The sequence below is a fragment of the Pseudophryne corroboree genome, unplaced genomic scaffold (genome assembly GCF_028390025.1).
Source record: "Pseudophryne corroboree isolate aPseCor3 unplaced genomic scaffold, aPseCor3.hap2 scaffold_334, whole genome shotgun sequence".
NCBI lineage: Eukaryota > Metazoa > Chordata > Amphibia > Anura > Myobatrachidae > Pseudophryne > Pseudophryne corroboree.
In genome coordinates this window covers 524583-540582 of record NW_026970002.1, presented here as the reverse complement: position 1 = coordinate 540582, position 16000 = coordinate 524583, and the positions used below count along the sequence as shown (strand labels likewise).

General features: G+C 48.1%; 9 non-coding genes and 1 pseudogene across 9 annotated transcripts; 8 read left to right on the top strand and 2 right to left on the bottom strand.

The window, feature by feature from the left end:
• Positions 1-37: 37 nt before the first annotated feature.
• On the bottom strand, positions 38-153 carry LOC135019507 (U5 spliceosomal RNA). The gene has a single exon (XR_010217056.1). It is a non-coding gene; the product is annotated as a U5 spliceosomal RNA (small nuclear RNA).
• Positions 154-423: 270 nt separating this feature from the next.
• On the bottom strand, positions 424-539 carry LOC135019488 (U5 spliceosomal RNA). Its single transcript, XR_010217037.1, has one exon. It is a non-coding gene; the product is annotated as a U5 spliceosomal RNA (small nuclear RNA).
• A 144-nt stretch (positions 540-683) lies between these two features.
• LOC135019451 (U1 spliceosomal RNA) lies at positions 684-811 on the top strand (annotated as a pseudogene).
• Positions 812-1404: 593 nt separating this feature from the next.
• LOC135019495 (U1 spliceosomal RNA) lies at positions 1405-1568 on the top strand. The gene has a single exon (XR_010217044.1). It is a non-coding gene; the product is annotated as a U1 spliceosomal RNA (small nuclear RNA).
• A 152-nt stretch (positions 1569-1720) lies between these two features.
• On the top strand, positions 1721-1883 carry LOC135019327 (U1 spliceosomal RNA). Its single transcript, XR_010216915.1, has one exon. It is a non-coding gene; the product is annotated as a U1 spliceosomal RNA (small nuclear RNA).
• Positions 1884-2558: 675 nt separating this feature from the next.
• On the top strand, positions 2559-2722 carry LOC135019247 (U1 spliceosomal RNA). Its single transcript, XR_010216839.1, has one exon. It is a non-coding gene; the product is annotated as a U1 spliceosomal RNA (small nuclear RNA).
• Positions 2723-2874: 152 nt separating this feature from the next.
• Positions 2875-3037, top strand: LOC135019400 (U1 spliceosomal RNA). The gene has a single exon (XR_010216972.1). It is a non-coding gene; the product is annotated as a U1 spliceosomal RNA (small nuclear RNA).
• Positions 3038-12248: 9211 nt separating this feature from the next.
• Positions 12249-12412, top strand: LOC135019255 (U1 spliceosomal RNA). The gene has a single exon (XR_010216847.1). It is a non-coding gene; the product is annotated as a U1 spliceosomal RNA (small nuclear RNA).
• Positions 12413-12564: 152 nt separating this feature from the next.
• LOC135019354 (U1 spliceosomal RNA) lies at positions 12565-12727 on the top strand. Its single transcript, XR_010216931.1, has one exon. It is a non-coding gene; the product is annotated as a U1 spliceosomal RNA (small nuclear RNA).
• A 655-nt stretch (positions 12728-13382) lies between these two features.
• Positions 13383-13546, top strand: LOC135019152 (U1 spliceosomal RNA). Its single transcript, XR_010216747.1, has one exon. It is a non-coding gene; the product is annotated as a U1 spliceosomal RNA (small nuclear RNA).
• Positions 13547-16000: the final 2454 nt, after the last annotated feature.

Sequence of the window (16000 nt, the reverse complement as noted above, 5' to 3'; positions counted from 1 at the left end):
AAACTTACATTAAAGCTAACAAGAAACTGATAAAAGAAACCCCAATAATATGGGGCATGCAAAAATTGAGATAAAACTCAGTTTTGCTCCTCTCCACAGAAATCTTTAATAAAAGGCGAAAGATTTGTTCGTTCTGAAGAGAAACCAGAGCATGACCAAGATTCCACCTGTCGCCTAAATGCTGTGCCAGCAGTCCTCATTCAGATCAAAGTGAGCGCCCAACTTGAAAGTAAGCAGATTTCTCACCTGGCTTCTCCTTGCTATAAGCATGGTTTGTACTGTATTCCATGTGCTCCCAGATCTTTCAAGCAAGTAGCATGGTCAAGAAAGTTCTGTTTGAAAAGAAACAAACATTTACTGTCATTTCTATGCAAATGAGCTTACATTAAAGCACACTCATTATATCTTTAAACCGATAAAAGAAACCCCAAAAAGATGGGGCATGCAAAAATTGAGATAAAACTCGGTTTTGCTCCTCTCCACGGAAATCTTTAATAAAAGGCGAAAGATTTGTTCGTTCTGAAGAGAAACCAGAGCATGACCAAGATTTTTATCTGAAAATATGTGTTCTCCCTGCAGTTGTTGTCCCCAGATGAGAGTTCCCTTGTGCTGCCTCAGTTGAATCTCCTTTACTTGACAGAGATGTGCCTGAGCAGCGGCCCTCCCCAGCCCTATCCCAAATCATACTTATTTTGCATAGGAGATACCATGGTCATGAAGATTGTTCTCCCAGGGTGAGGTTCATTCATTGCATTCTGGGTATGCTGACCCCTGTGATTTTCCCAAATGTGGGAAACTCGCTTTTATACCCTTGTGCACTATCCTGACTTCTCCTCCTGTCTGCTTACTTTGTGCCTTCCAATGCACAATGCAAACTACAGGTAGTGCTGCAGGGCCCACACCCTTTTACTTGCCTTACAGAGCAGCTCTGGAGCTGATACAGTGCCAAGCTGCTGCAAGAAATCAGCTTGAATGCTTCAGGGGATGGGGCATGGCCAACATGAGCCCCACACCGAAGGAGGGTGGGGGTGTTTAATGCGAACTAAGGGTCATCCAAGCGCCGCAAAAGGCCGCCATGCCCTGCATACCCCTTTTCTCTTTTCATATGCAGATGAGGGTTCCAGCCAACTTTGGCCCACTGCTTGGATGACATCACCGTATGCAAATCCGTCTTCTGCAGAACTTCCCCCAGGAATGCTTGCACTAGTTGTTGCATTTGGTTTGTTGTTTGGGGGTGCTTCAGTATTAGGCAGCCTTCTGCCCTCCCATGTTCATCTGAAAATATGTGTTCTCCCTGCAGTTGTTGTCCCCAGATGAGAGTTCCCTTGTGCTGCCTCAGTTGAATCTCCTTTACTTGACAGAGATGTGCATGAGCTGCGGCCCTCCCCAGCCCTATCCCAAATCATACTTATTTTGCATAGGAGATACCATGGTCATGAAGATTGTTCTCCCAGGGTGAGGTTCATTCATTGCATTTTGGGTATGCTGACCCCTGTGATTTACCCAAATGTGGGAAGCTCGACTGCATTATTTGTGGTAGTGGGGGACTGTGTTTGTGCTTTCCTCTGGTCAGCTCTGTTAAAACTCAGATTTCTTTGTCTCAGATTTTCCTCTAGCCTTGTTCTTCTTTCGAGAGTTCCCTTGTGCTGCCTCAGGTGGATCTCCTTCACTTGACAGGGGGGTGCCCGAGCAGCGACCCTCCCCAGCTCTAGCCCAACTCCTACTTACCTGCCAGGTGAGATACTATGATCAGGAAGGTGCTTCTCCCAGGGCAAGGCTCACCCATTGCACTCTGGGTGTGCTGCTCCTACGATTTCCCCAAATGTGGGACACTTGACTGCATAATTTGTGTTTCCTCTGGTCGGCTCTCGTATAATTCAGATCTCTTTGTCTCAGGTCTTTCTCCAGCCTAGTTTGCTGTCTGTTTCCACTTCTTTTATCTTGAGCCCCTCCCTTCTATACCCTTGTGCACTATCCTGACTTCTCCTCCCGTCTGCTTACTTTGTGCCTTCCAATGCACAATGCAAACTACAGGTAGTGCTGCAGGGCCCACACAATCTTTTACTTGCCTTAAAGAGCAGCTCTGGAGCTGTTACAGTGCCCAGCTGCTGCAAGAAATCAGCTTGAATGCTTCAGGGGATGGGGCATGGCCAACATGAGCCCCACACCAAAGGTGGGTGGGGGTGTTTAATGCGAACTAGGGGTAATCCAAGCACCGCAAAAGGCCGCCATGCCCTGCACGCCCCTTTTCTCTTTTCATATGCAGATGAGGGTTGAAGCCAACTTTGACCCACTGCTTGGATGACATCACCATATGCAAATCCATCTGCTGCAGGCCTTGCCCCAGGAATGCTTGCACTAGTTGTTGCATTTGGTTTGTTGTTTGGGGGTGCTTCAGTATTAGGCAGCCTTCTGCCCTCCCATGTTCATCTGAAAATATGTGTTCTCCCTGCAGTTGTTGTCCCCAGATGAGAGTTCCCTTGTGCTGCCTCAGTTGAATCTCCTTTACTTGACAGAGATGTGCCTGAGCAGCGGCCCTCCCAGCCCTATCCCAAATCATACTTATTTTGCATAGGAGACACCATGGTCATGAAGATTGTTCACCCAGGGTGAGGTTCATTCATTGCATTCTGGGTATGCTGACCCCTGTGATTTCCCCAAATGTGGGAAACTCGCCTGCATTTTTTGTGGTAGTGGGGGACTGTGTTTGTGTTTTCCTCTGGTCAGCTCTGGTAAAAGTCAGATTTCTTTGTCTCATATATTCCTCTAGCCTTGTTCTTCTTTCGAGAGTTCCCTTGTGCTGCCTCAGTTGGATCTCCTTCACTTGACAGGGGGGTGCCCGAGCAGTGACCCTCCCCAGCTCTAGCCCAACTCCTACTTACCTGCCAGGTGAGATACTATGATCATGAAGGTGCTTCTCCCAGGGCAAGGCTCACCCATTGCACTCTGGGTGTGCTGCTCCTGTGATTTCCCCAAATGTGGGAAACTTGATTGCATAATTTGTGTTTCCCCTGGTCGGCTCTCGTATAATTCAGATCTCTTTGTCTCAGGTCTCTCTCCAGCCTAGTTTGCTGTCTGTTTCCACTTCTCTTTTCTGGAGCCACTCCCTTCTATGCCCTTGCGCACTATCCTGACTTCTCCCGTCTGCTTACTTTGTGCCTTCCAACGCACAATGCGAACTACAGGTAGTGCTGCAGGGCCCACACCCTTTTAGTTGCCTTACAGAGCAGCTCTGGAGCTGTTACAGTGCCCAGCTGCTGCAAGAAATCAGCTTGAATGCTTCAGGGGCTGGGGCATAGCCAACATGAGCCCCACACCAAAGGAGGGTGGGGGTGTTTAATGCGAACTAGGGGTCATCCAAGCACCGCAAAAGGCCGCCATGCCCTGCATGCCCCTTTTCTCTTTTCATATGCAGATGAGGGTTCCAGCCAACTTTGGCCCACTGCTTGGATGACATCACCGTATGCAAATCCGTCTGCTGCAGACCTTCCCCCAGGAATGCTTGTACTAGTTGTTGCATATGGTTTGATATTTGATGGTGCTTCAGTATTAGGCAGCCTTCCGCCCTCCCATGTTCATCTGAAAAGATGTGGTCTCCCTGCAGTTGTTGTCCCCAGACGAGAGTTCCCTTGTGCTTCCTCAGTTGAATCTCCTTAACTTGATGGGGGAGGGGCTGCCCGAGCAGCCACCCTCCCCAGCCCTATCCCAACTCATACTTATTTTGCATATGAGATCTCTTGATCATGAAGATTGTTCTCACAGGGTGAAGTTCATCCATTATATTTTAAAATAGGAAGGTACAAATTACATATTTGAATTGCATCTATGTGCTGGATTCAAATGTCCCCCCCCCTTCCTTTCTCAATTGTGCCCATCAGCAGCTATTCTAAGGTTGCTGCCAATGGGTGTGACACATTAATTTCTTCTGTGGGGTACACAGGACTCCACAAGGATTCACATTGGGGTGTAGAGTAGGATCTTGATCTGAGGCACCAACCGACTCAAAGCTTTTGACTGTTCCCAAGATGCTCAGCGCATCCTCCTCTATAACCCCGCTTCCATGAACAGGGAGCTCAGTTTGTAGTTGGTGCCTTCAGTAGCAGGCCACTTAACAGGGGCCTGCCTCAGGAAGCCAATTCTTAGCTATTCATTTTGACAAGAAAAGAAGAACTTGTTTTATGAGAATCTACAAGGGCTGCAGCAGGCTAGGTCTAATAGACATCTTTACTGCAGCTTCATCACTCCCAGCGGCGCTGTATACTCCCGTGCCCTGGTTGCTGGGTCACTGCAGCGGAGGCTCCGGTTTCTTCCTAAGGTCAGTCACACACACACCGCCCTTCCGGATCACGAGGCCGCTGATGAAGGGGAGCGTGGCCGTAGGGGGTGGACCGTGTGCGCACTGGCGTGGACACTGATTACTGGGCAGCCGCTCCACTAGCCACCAGGTACAGTTAAGGAGCACAGGTCTGGGGGTTTTTCTCCTATATTAAACCAATTTTGTACTGCCCGCAGCGCATTGTGATAGGTAATAGGGCCTGATTCAGGTTGGATTGCAATCACAATAAGTGATCCAACTGCAAAAATTGCTAAGAGCATACGCATGTGCCTGCATTTTCTGCGGCACCCCGCAGAGAATGCGATCGCCTCTGCCTGTCAATCGGGGCAGGGGGGGAGAGGGGGGTCAGCAACACTCCATTTCCAAGTCAGGGATGGAGCGGTGCGGGGGCAAGGCTTCAAAATGGGGTCTGCAATGGAGGAGACACAGGGGGCGTGGTCACAGCAGCTGTATGACATCACATTCAGCCGCTGTGATCACAAAAATGGTGGCGGCTTCCTGCGCGCACATACAGTCTGCACCAGCAGGAGGCTACACCATTTTTTATGATCACGCTGAACTGCAGTGCGACTGCAATTACAGCATGGTCAAGAAGGGAGGCGTCATGCTGGGTGGCCATAAGAGATGAGCGGGTTCGGTTCCTCGGAATCCGAACCCGCCCGAACTTCACCCTTTTTTGCTCGGGTCCGAGCAGACTCGGATCCTCTCGCCTTGCTCGGTTAACCCGAGCGCGCCCGAACGTCATCATCCCGCTGTCGGATTCTCACGAGACTTGGATTCTATATAAGGAGCCGCGCGTCGCCGCCATTTTCACACGTGCATTGAGATTGATAGGGAGAGGACGTGGCTGGCGTCCTCTCCGTTTAGATTAGAAGATAGAGACGAGTGACATTTGATTTACTACTAATTTGGGGAGCAGTTGAACTTGTCAGGAGTACTCAGTAGTGCAGAGTTTTGCTGATAGTGACCACCAGTTTTATTATTTATAATCCGTTCTCTGCCTGAAAAAAAACGATACACATACCATATCTGTGCTCAGCCTCAGTGTGCTGCATGATATATCATCTATGTATATCTGACTGTGCTGAGTGCTCACTGCTCACACAGCTTAATTGTGGGGGAGACTGGGGAGCAGTTATAGCAGGAGTACAGTGCACACTTTTGCTGCCAGTGTGACCACCAGTATATTGTCTGCCTGAAAAAGTTAAACACTCCTGTGGTGTTTTTTTTTTATTCTATAAATGCATTCTGCTGACAGTGTCCAGCAGGTCCGTCATACATATATTATATAAATATTTACCTGCAGTAGTGTTATATTTTTTTTTTCATCTTTATCATCTCTATATTAGCAGACGCAGTACGGTAGTCCACGGCTGTGGCTATCTCTGTGTCGTCAGTGCTCGTCCATAATTGTATACCTACCTACCTGTGGTGGTTTTTTTTTTTCTATCTTCTTCATACTAGTAGTTTAGGAGTCTACTGACAGTGTCCACCAGGTCCATCATTATATTATATACCTACAGTAGTAATATATTTATTATATTATCTATACTAGCAGACGCAGTACGGTAGTCCACGGCTGTGGCTATCTCTGTGTCGTCAGTGCTCGTCCATAATTGTATACCTACCTACCTGTGGTGGGGTTTTTTTTTTATCTTCTTCATACTAGTAGTTTAGCAGTCTGCTGACAGTGTCCACCAGGTCCGTCATTATATTATATACCTACAGTAGTAATATATTTATTATATTATCTATACTAGCAGATGCAGTACGGTAGTCCACGGCTGTACCTACCTCTGTGTCGTCAGTGCTCGTCCATAATTGTATACCTACCTGTGGTGGGGTTTTTTTTTCTATCTTCTTCATACTAGTAGTTTAGGAGTCTGCTGACAGTGTCCACCAGGTCCGTCATTATATTATATACCTACAGTAGTAATATATTTAGTATATTATCTATACTAGCAGACGCAGTACGGTAGTCCACGGCTGTACCTACCTCTGTGTCGTCACTCGTCCATAATTGTATACCTAACTGTGGTGGTTTTTTTTTTCTATCTTCTTCATACTAGTAGTTTAGCAGTCTGCTGACAGTGTCCACCAGGTCCGTCATTATATTATATATACCTACAGTAGTTATATATATATTTTTTTATATCATTAATTATCATCTCTATACTAGCAGACGCAGTACGGTAGGCCACGGCTGTGGCTATCTCTGTGTCGTCAGTGCTCGTCCATAATTGTATACCTACCTACCTGTGGTGGAAGTTTTTTTCTATCTTCTTCATACTAGTAGTTTAGCAGTCTGCTGACAGTGTCCACCAGGTCCGTCATTATATTATATATACCTACAGTAGTTATATATATATATTTTTTTATATCATTAATTATCATCTCTATACTAGCAGACGCAGTACGGTAGTCCACGGCTGTAGCTACCTCTGTGTCGTCAGTCACTCGTCATCCATAAGTATACTAGTATCCATCCATCTCCATTGTTTACCTGAGGTGCCTTTTAGTTGTGCCTATTAAAATATGGAGAACAAAAATGTTGAGGTTCCAAAAATAGGGAAAGATCAAGATCCACTTCCACCTCGTGCTGAAGCTGCTGCCACTAGTCATGGCCGAGACGATGAAATTCCATCAACGTCGTCTGCCAAGGCCGATGCCCAATGTCATAGTACAGAGCATGTAAAATCCAAAACACAAAAGATCAGTAAAAAATGACTCAAAAATCTAAATAAAAATCGTCGGAGGAGAAGCGTAAACTTGCCAATATGCCATTTACCACACGGAGTGGCAAGGAACGGCTGAGGCCCTGGCCTATCTTCATGGCTAGTGGTTCAGCTTCACATGAGGATGGAAGCACTCAGCCTCTCGCTAGAAAAATGAAAAGACTTAAGCTGGCAAAAGCACAGCAAAGAACTGTGCGTTCTTCAAAATCACAAATCCACAAGGAGAGTCCAATTGTGTCGGTTGCGATGCCTGACCTTCCCAACACTGGACGTGAAGAGCATGCACCTTCCACCATTTGCACGCCCCCTGCAAGTGCTGGAAGGAGCACCCGCAGTCCAGTTCCTGATAGTCAGATTGAAGATGTCAGTGTTGAAGTACACCAGGATGAGGAGAATATGGGTGTTGCTGGCGCTGGGGAGGAAATTGACAAGGAGGATTCTGATGGTGAGGTGGTTTGTTTAAGTCAGGCACCCGGCGAGACACCTGTTGTCCGTGGGAGGAATATGGCCATTGACATGCCTGGTGAAAATACCAAAAAAATCAGCTCTTCGGTGTGGAAGTATTTCAACAGAAATGCGGACAACAGGTGTCAAGCCGTGTGTTGCCTTTGTCAAGCTGTAATAAGTAGGGGTAAGGACGTTAACCACCTCGGAACATCCTCCCTTATACGTCACCTGCAGCGCATTCATCATAAGTCAGTGACAAGTTCAAAAACTTTGGGCGACAGCGGAAGCAGTCCACTGACCAGTAAATCCCTTCCTCTTGTAACCAAGCTCACGCAAACCACCCCACCAACTCCCTCAGTGTCAATTTCCTCCTTCCCCAGGAATGCCAATAGTCCTGCAGGCCATGTCACTGGCAATTCTGACGAGTTCTCTCCTGCCTGGGATTCCTCCGATGCATCCTTGAGTGTAACGCCTACTGCTGCTGGCGCTGCTGTTGTTGCTGCTGGGAGTCGATGGTCATCCCAGAGGGGAAGTCGTAAGACCACTTTTACTACTTCCACCAAGCAATTGACTGTCCAACAGTCCTTTGCGAGGAAGATGAAATATCACAGCAGTCATCCTGCTGCAAAGCGGATAACTGAGGCCTTGGCATCCTGGGCAGTGAGAAACGTGGTTCCGGTATCCATCATTACTTCAGAGCCAACTATAGACTTGATTGAGGTACTGTGTCCCCGGTACCAAATACTATCTAGGTTCCATTTCTCTAGGCAGGCGATACCGAAAATGTACACAGACCTCAGAAAAAGACTCACCAGTGTCCTAAAAAATGCAGTTGTACCCAATGTCCACTTAACCACGGACATGTGGACAAGTGGAGCAGGGCAGACTCAGGACTATATGACTGTGACAGCCCACTGGGTAGATGTATTGACTCCCGCCGCAAGAACAGCAGCGGCGGCACCAGTAGCAGCATCTCGCAAACGCCAACTCTTTCCTAGGCAGGCTACGCTTTGTATCACCGCTTTCCAGAATACGCACACAGATGAAAACCTCTTACGGCAACTGAGGAAGATCATCACAGAATGGCTTACCCCAATTGGACTCTCCTGTGGATTTGTGGCATCGGACAACGCCAGCAATATTGTGCGTGCATTATATCTGGGCAAATTCCAGCACGTCCCATGTTTTGCACATACCTTGAATTTGGTGGTGCAGAATTATTTAAAAAACGACAGGGGCGTGCAAGAGATGCTGTCGGTGGCCACAAGAATTGCGGGACACTTTCGGCGTACAGGCACCACGTACAGAAGACTGGAGCAACACCAAAAACGCCTGAACCTGCCCTGCCATCATCTGAAGCAAGAAGTGGAAACGAGGTGGAATTCAACCCTCTATATGCTTCAGAGGATGGAGGAGCAGCAAAAGGCCATTCAAGCCTATACATCTGACCACGATATAGGAGGTGGAATGCACCTGTCTCAAGCGCAGTGGAGAATGATTTCAACGTTGTGCAAGGTTCTGCAACCTTTTGAACTTGCCACACGTGAAGTCAGTTCAGACACTGCCAGCCTGAGTCAGGTCATTCCCGTCATCAGGCTTTTGCAGAAGAAGCTGGAGACATTGAAGGAGGAGCTAAGACAGAGCGATTCCGCTAGGCATGTGGGACTTGTGGATGGAGCCCTTCATTCGCTTAACCAGGATTCACGGGTGGTCAATCTGTTGAAATCAGAGCACTACATTTTGGCCACCGTGCTCGATCCTAGATTTAAAACCTACGTTGTATCTCTCTTTCCGGCAGACACAAGTCTGCAGGGGTTCAAAGACCTGCTGGTGAGAAAATTATCAAGTCAAGCGGAACTTGATCGGTCAACAGCTCCTCCTTCACAGTCTCCCGCAATTGGGGGTGCGAGGAAAAGGCTCAGAATTCCGAGCCCACCCGCTGGCGGTGATGCAGGGCAGTCTGGAGCGACTGCTGATGCTGACATCTGGTCCGGACTGAAGGACCTGCCAACGATTACGGACATGTCGTCTACTGTCACTGCATATGATTCTCTCACCATTGAAAGAATGGTGGAGGATTATATGAGTGACCGCATCCAAGTAGGCACGTCAGACAGTCCGTACGTATACTGGCAGGAAAAAGAGGCAATTTGGAGGCCCTTGCACAAACTGGCTTTATTCTACCTAAGTTGCCCTCCCACAAGTGTGTACTCCGAAAGAGTGTTTAGTGCCGCCGCTCACCTTGTCAGCAATCGGCGTACGAGGTTACTTCCAGAAAATGTGGAGAAGATGATGTTCATTAAAATGAATTATAATCAATTGCTCCGTGGAGACATTGACCAGCAGCAATTGCCTCCACAAAGTATACAGGGAGCTGAGATGGTGGATTCCAGTGGGGACGAATTGATAATCTGTGAGGAGGGGGATGTACACGGTGATGAATCGGAGGATGATGATGAGGTGGACATCTTGCCTCTATAGAGCCAGTTTGTGCAAGGAGAGATTTATTGCTTCTTTTTTGGTGGGGGTCCAAACCAACCCGTCATTTCAGTCACAGTCGTGTGGCAGACCCTGTCACTGAAATGATGGGTTGGTTAAAGTGTGCATGTCCTGTTTATACAACATAAGGGTGGGTGGGAGGGCCCAAGGCAATTCCACCTTGCACCTCTTTTTTCTTTTATTTTTCTTTGCGTCATGTGCTGTTTGGGGAGTGTTTTTTGGAAGGGCCATCCTGCGTGACACTGCAGTGCCACTCCTAGATGGGCCAGGTGTTTGTGTCGGCCACTTGGGTCGCTGAGCTTAGTCACACAGCTACCTCATTGCGCCTCTTTTTTTCTTTGCGTCATGTGCTGTTTGGGGAGTGTTTTTTGGAAGGGCCATCCTGCGTGACACTGCAGTGACACTCCTAGATGGGCCAGGTGTTTGTGTCGTCCACTTGGGTCGCTGAGCTTAGTCACACAGCTACCTCATTGCGCCACTTTTTTTCTTTGCGTCATGTGCTGTTTGGGGAGTGTTTTTTGGAAGGGCCATCCTGCGTGACACTGCAGTGCCACTCCTAGATGGGCCAGGTGTTTGTGTCGGCCACTTGGGTCGCTGAGCTTAGTCACACAGCTACCTCATTGCGCCTCTTTTTTTCTTTGCGTCATGTGCTGTTTGGGGAGTGTTTTTGGAAGGGCCATCCTGCGTGACACTGCAGTGCCACTCCTAGATGGGCCAGGTGTTTGTGTCGGCCACTTGGGTCGCTGAGCTTAGTCACACAGCTACCTCATTGCGCCTCTTTTTTTCTTTGCGTCATGTGCTGTTTGGGGAGTGTTTTTTGGAAGGGCCATCCTGCGTGACACTGCAGTGCCACTCCTAGATGGGCCAGGTGTTTGTGTCGGCCACTTGGGTCGCTGAGCTTAGTCACACAGCTACCTCATTGCGCCTCTTTTTTTCTTTGCGTCATGTGCTGTTTGGGGAGTGTTTTTTGGAAGGGCCATCATGCGTGACACTGCAGTGCCACTCCTAGATGGGCCAGGTGTTTGTGTCGGCCACTTGGGTCACTGAGCTTAGTCATCCAGCGACCTCGGTGCAAATTTTAGGACTAAAAATAATATTGTGAGGTGTGAGGTGTTAAGAATAGACTGAAAATTAGTGGAAATTATGGTTATTGAGGTTAATAATACTTTGGGATCAAAATGACTCCCAAATTCTATGATTTAAGCTGTTTTTTAGGGTTTTTTTAAAAAAACACCCGAATCCAAAACACACCCGAATCCGACAAAAAAAATTCGGTGAGGTTTAGCCAAAACGCGTTCGAACCCAAAACACGGCCGCGGAACCGAACCCAAAACCAAAACACAAAACCCGAAAAATTTCCGGTGCACATCTCTAGTGGCCATGCCATGTCACTGTGCAGGAGCCAGCACCGCTCACACACTAGTCCCCGGTGCAGCCCCCAACCCCCGGGACACCCGGAGCAACAAAATGTAGATTCAGGCCACCAGGCCACGCCCCTACCTATGAAACCATGCCTCCTTTTTACCATTGCGCTGCTTATCTGCGCGCACTGCATTACAATCTCCCTCGCCACCTCTCTGGGTGTCACCAGTGATAGTGACACCTCTGCCATGCTTGTAGCAGCTGGTCCTAAGATCTACACCTCAAGCCCTGAGTGTTTGCCCTTGTGACTTGTTGATCATCATAGCAAAGCAGATGCTTACAGAAAACTGCAGGGGCTTAGATTGAAAATAAAAAAAATTGATGGGTATAAGGTAGAGAGGAGCGGGTTCGGTTCTCCGAGAACCGAATTCCCCACGAACCCCACGAACTCCTCCTCCGAGGCAGGCTCGGTTGTTCCCGCCTGACTCGGAAAACCTGAACAAGGGAAAATGTCATCATCCCGCTGTCGGATTCTCGCGAGATTCGGATTTCATATAAAGAGTGCAAGCATTCCTGGGGGAAGGCCTGCAGCAGATGGATTTGCATATGGTGATGTCATCCAAGCAGTGGGTCAAAGTTGGCTTCAGAAACAAACAGGAATGCTTGCACTAGTTGTTGCATTTGGTTTGTTGTTTGGGGGTGCTTCAGTATTAGGCAGCCTTCTGCCCTCCCATGTTCATCTGAAAATATGTGTTCTCCCTGCAGTTGTTGTCCCCAGATGAGAGTTCCCTTGTGCTGCCTCAGTTGAATCTCCTTTACTTGACAGAGATGTGCCTGAGCAGCGGCCCTCCCCAGCCCTATCCCAAATCATACTTATTTTGCATATGAGATACCATGGTCATGAAGATTATTCTCCCAGGGTGAGGTTCATTCATTGCATTCTGGGTATGCTGACCCCTGTGATTTCCCCAAATGTGGGTAACTCGACTGCATTATTTGTGGTAGTGGGGGACTGTGTTTGTGTTTTCCTCTGGTCAGCTCTGGTAAAAGTCAGATTTCTTTGTTTCAGATCTTCCTCTAGCCTTGTTCTTCTTTCGAGAGTTCCCTTGTGCTGCCTCAGTTGGATCTCCTTCACTTGACAGGGGGGTGCCCGAGCAGCGACCCTCCCCAGCTCAAGCCCAACTCCTACTTACCTGCCAGGTGAGATACTATGATCATGAAGGTGCTTCTTCCAGGGCAAGGCTCACCCATTGCACTCTGGGTGTGCTGCCCCTGCGATTTCCCCAAATGTGGGAAACTTGACTGCATAATTTGTGTTTCCCCTGGTCGGCTCTCGTATAATTCAGATCTCTTTGTCTCAGGTCTCTCTCCAGCCTAGTTTGCTGTCTGTTTCCACTTCTTTTTTCTTGAGCCCCTCCCTTTTATACCCTTGTGCACTATCCTGACTTCTCCTCCTGTCTGCTTACTTTGTGCCTTCCAATGCACAATGCAAACTACACACCCTTTTACTTGCCTTACAGAGCAGCTCTGGAGCTGTTACAGTGCCAAGCTGCTGTAAGAAATCAGCTTGAATGCTTCAGGGGCTGGGGCATTGTCAACATGAGCCCCACACCGAAGGAGGGTGGGGGTGTTTAATGCGAACTAAGGGTCATCCAAGCGCCGCAAAAGGCCGCCATGCCCTGCATACCCCTTTTCTCTTTTCATATGCAGATGAGGGATCCAGCCAACTTTGGCCCACTGCTTGGATGACATCACCGTATGCAAATCCGTCTTCTGCAGAACTTCCCCCAGGAATGCTTGTACTAGTTGTTGCATTTGGTTTGTTGTTTGGGGGTGCTTCAGTATTAGGCAGCCTTCTGCCCTCCCATGTTCATCTGAAAATATGTGTTCTCCCTGCAGTTGTTGTCCCCAGATGAGAGTTCCCTTGTGCTGCCTCAGTTGAATCTCCTTTACTTGACAGAGATGTGCCTGAGCAGCGGCCCTCCCCAGCCCTATCCCAAATCATACTTATTTTGCATAGGCGATACCATGGTCATGAAGATTGTTCTCCCAGGGTGAGGTTCATTCATTGCATTCTGGGTATGCTGACCCCTGTGATTTCCCCAAATGTGGGAAACTCGACTGCATTATTTGTGGTAGTGGGGGACTGTGTTTGTGCTTTCCTCTGGTCAGCTCTGGTAAAAGTCAGATTTCTTTGTCTCAGATCTTCCTCTAGCCTTGTTCTTCTTTCGAGAGTTCCCTTGTGCTGCCTCAGTTGGATCTCCTTCATTTGACAGGGGGTGCCCGAGCAGCAATCCTCCACAGCTCTGGCCCAACTCCTACTTACCTGCCAGGTGAGATACTATGATCTTCACTGTTAGGGCAATCAGGATGTGGAATTCCCTGCCAGGGAAGGTGGTAATGGCGGACTCTGTAATTGGATTTAAAAAAGGAATGGATACATTTCTGAATGAAAAAGCTATCCAAGGTTATAATACTTAAAATATCAACATGGTTAATCCGGGGGTAACATGAGTTGTAGTAGCTAACTAGTCATAAAACATTATTCAGCTAGTATGTAGAATCATCACAACTTAAAACAGGTTGAACACGATGGGCAATTTGCCTCTATTCAACCTCAAAAACTATGTTACTATATGTTACTATATTACTATGTTACTGTAGTATACAGAACACCACAATGCAATGAGCAGTGATAGTGAGCACTGATGAGGATACTAGAACTGACACTGAGCAGCAAGATGCAGCACTGGACTATTAGTAATGTACTGTAGTATGCTGAGCACAACAATGCAGCACAAGACAATGAGCAGTGATACTGAGCACTGATGAGGATACTACTGAGAACTGACACTGAGCAGGAGAGACACACTACTAGTATTACTGAGCAGCAATAAGTATCCACTGATACTGAGCACTGATATTGAGATTTCCACTGAGAGAACATAGCCACGTCCTCTCCGCTCTCTCTTCAATGCACGAGTAAAAATGGCGGCAACGCGCAGCTCTTTATATGGAATCCGAATCTCGCGAGAATCCGACAGCGGGATGATGACATTTTCCCTTGTTCAGGTTTTCCGAGTCAGGCGGGAACAACCGAGCCTGCCTCGGAGGAGGAGTTCGTGGGGTTCGTGGGGAATTCGGTTCTCGGAGAACCGAACCCGCTCCTCTCTACCTTATACCCATCAATTTTTTTTATTTTCAATCTAAGCCCCTGCAGTTTTCTGTAAGCATCTGCTTTGCTATGATGATCAACAAGTCACAAGGGCAAACACTCAGGGCTTGAGGTGTAGATCTTAGGACCAGCTGCTACAAGCATGGCAGAGGTGTCACTATCACTGGTGACACCCAGAGAGGTGGCGAGGGAGATTGTAATGCAGTACGCGCAGATAAGCAGCGCAATGGTAAAAAGGAGGCATGGTTTCATAGGTAGGGGCGTGGCCTGGTGGCCTGAATCTACATTTTGTTGCTCCGGGTGTCCCGGGGGTTGGGGGCTGCACCGGGGACTAGTGTGTGAGCGGTGCTGGCTCCTGCACAGTGACATGGCATGGCCACTAGAGATGTGCACCGGAAATTTTTCGGGTTTTGTGTTTTGGTTTTGGGTTCGGTTCCGCGGCCGTGTTTTGGGTTCGAACGCGTTTTGGCTAAACCTCACCGAATTTTTTTTGTCGGATTCGGGTGTGTTTTGGATTCGGGTGTTTTTTTCAAAAAACCCTAAAAAACAGCTTAAATCATAGAATTTGGGAGTCATTTTGATCCCAAAGTATTATTAACCTCAATAACCATAATTTCCACTAATTTTCAGTCTATTCTTAACACCTCACACCTCACAATATTATTTTTAGTCCTAAAATTTGCACCGAGGTCGCTGGATGACTAAGCTAAGTGACCCAAGTGGCCGACACAAACACCTGGCCCATCTAGGAGTGGCACTGCAGTGTCACGCATGATGGCCCTTCCAAAAAACACTCCCCAAACAGCACATGACGCAAAGAAAAAAAGAGGCGCAATGAGGTAGCTGTGTGACTAAGCTCAGCGACCCAAGTGGCCGACACAAACACCTGGCCCATCTAGGAGTGGCACTGCAGTGTCACGCAGGATGGCCCTTCCAAAAAACACTCCCCAAACAGCACATGACGCAAAGAAAAAAAGAGGCGCAATGAGGTAGCTGTGTGACTAAGCTCAGCGACCCAAGTGGCCGACACAAACACCTGGCCCATCTAGGAGTGGCACTGCAGTGTCACGCAGGATGGCCCTTCCAGAAACACTCCCCAAACAGCACATGACGCAAAGAAAAAAAGAGGCGCAATGAGGTAGCTGTGTGACTAAGCTCAGCGACCCAAGTGGCCGACACAAACACCTGGCCCATCTAGGAGTGGCACTGCAGTGTCACGCAGGATGGCCCTTCCAAAAAACACTCCCCAAACAGCACATGACGCAAAGAAAAAAAGTGGCGCAATGAGGTAGCTGTGTGACTAAGCTCAGCGACCCAAGTGGACGACACAAACACCTGGCCCATCTAGGAGTGTCACTGCAGTGTCACGCAGGATGGCCCTTCCAAAAAACACTCCCCAAACAGCACATGACGCAAAGAAAAAAAGAGGCGCAATGAGGTAGCTGT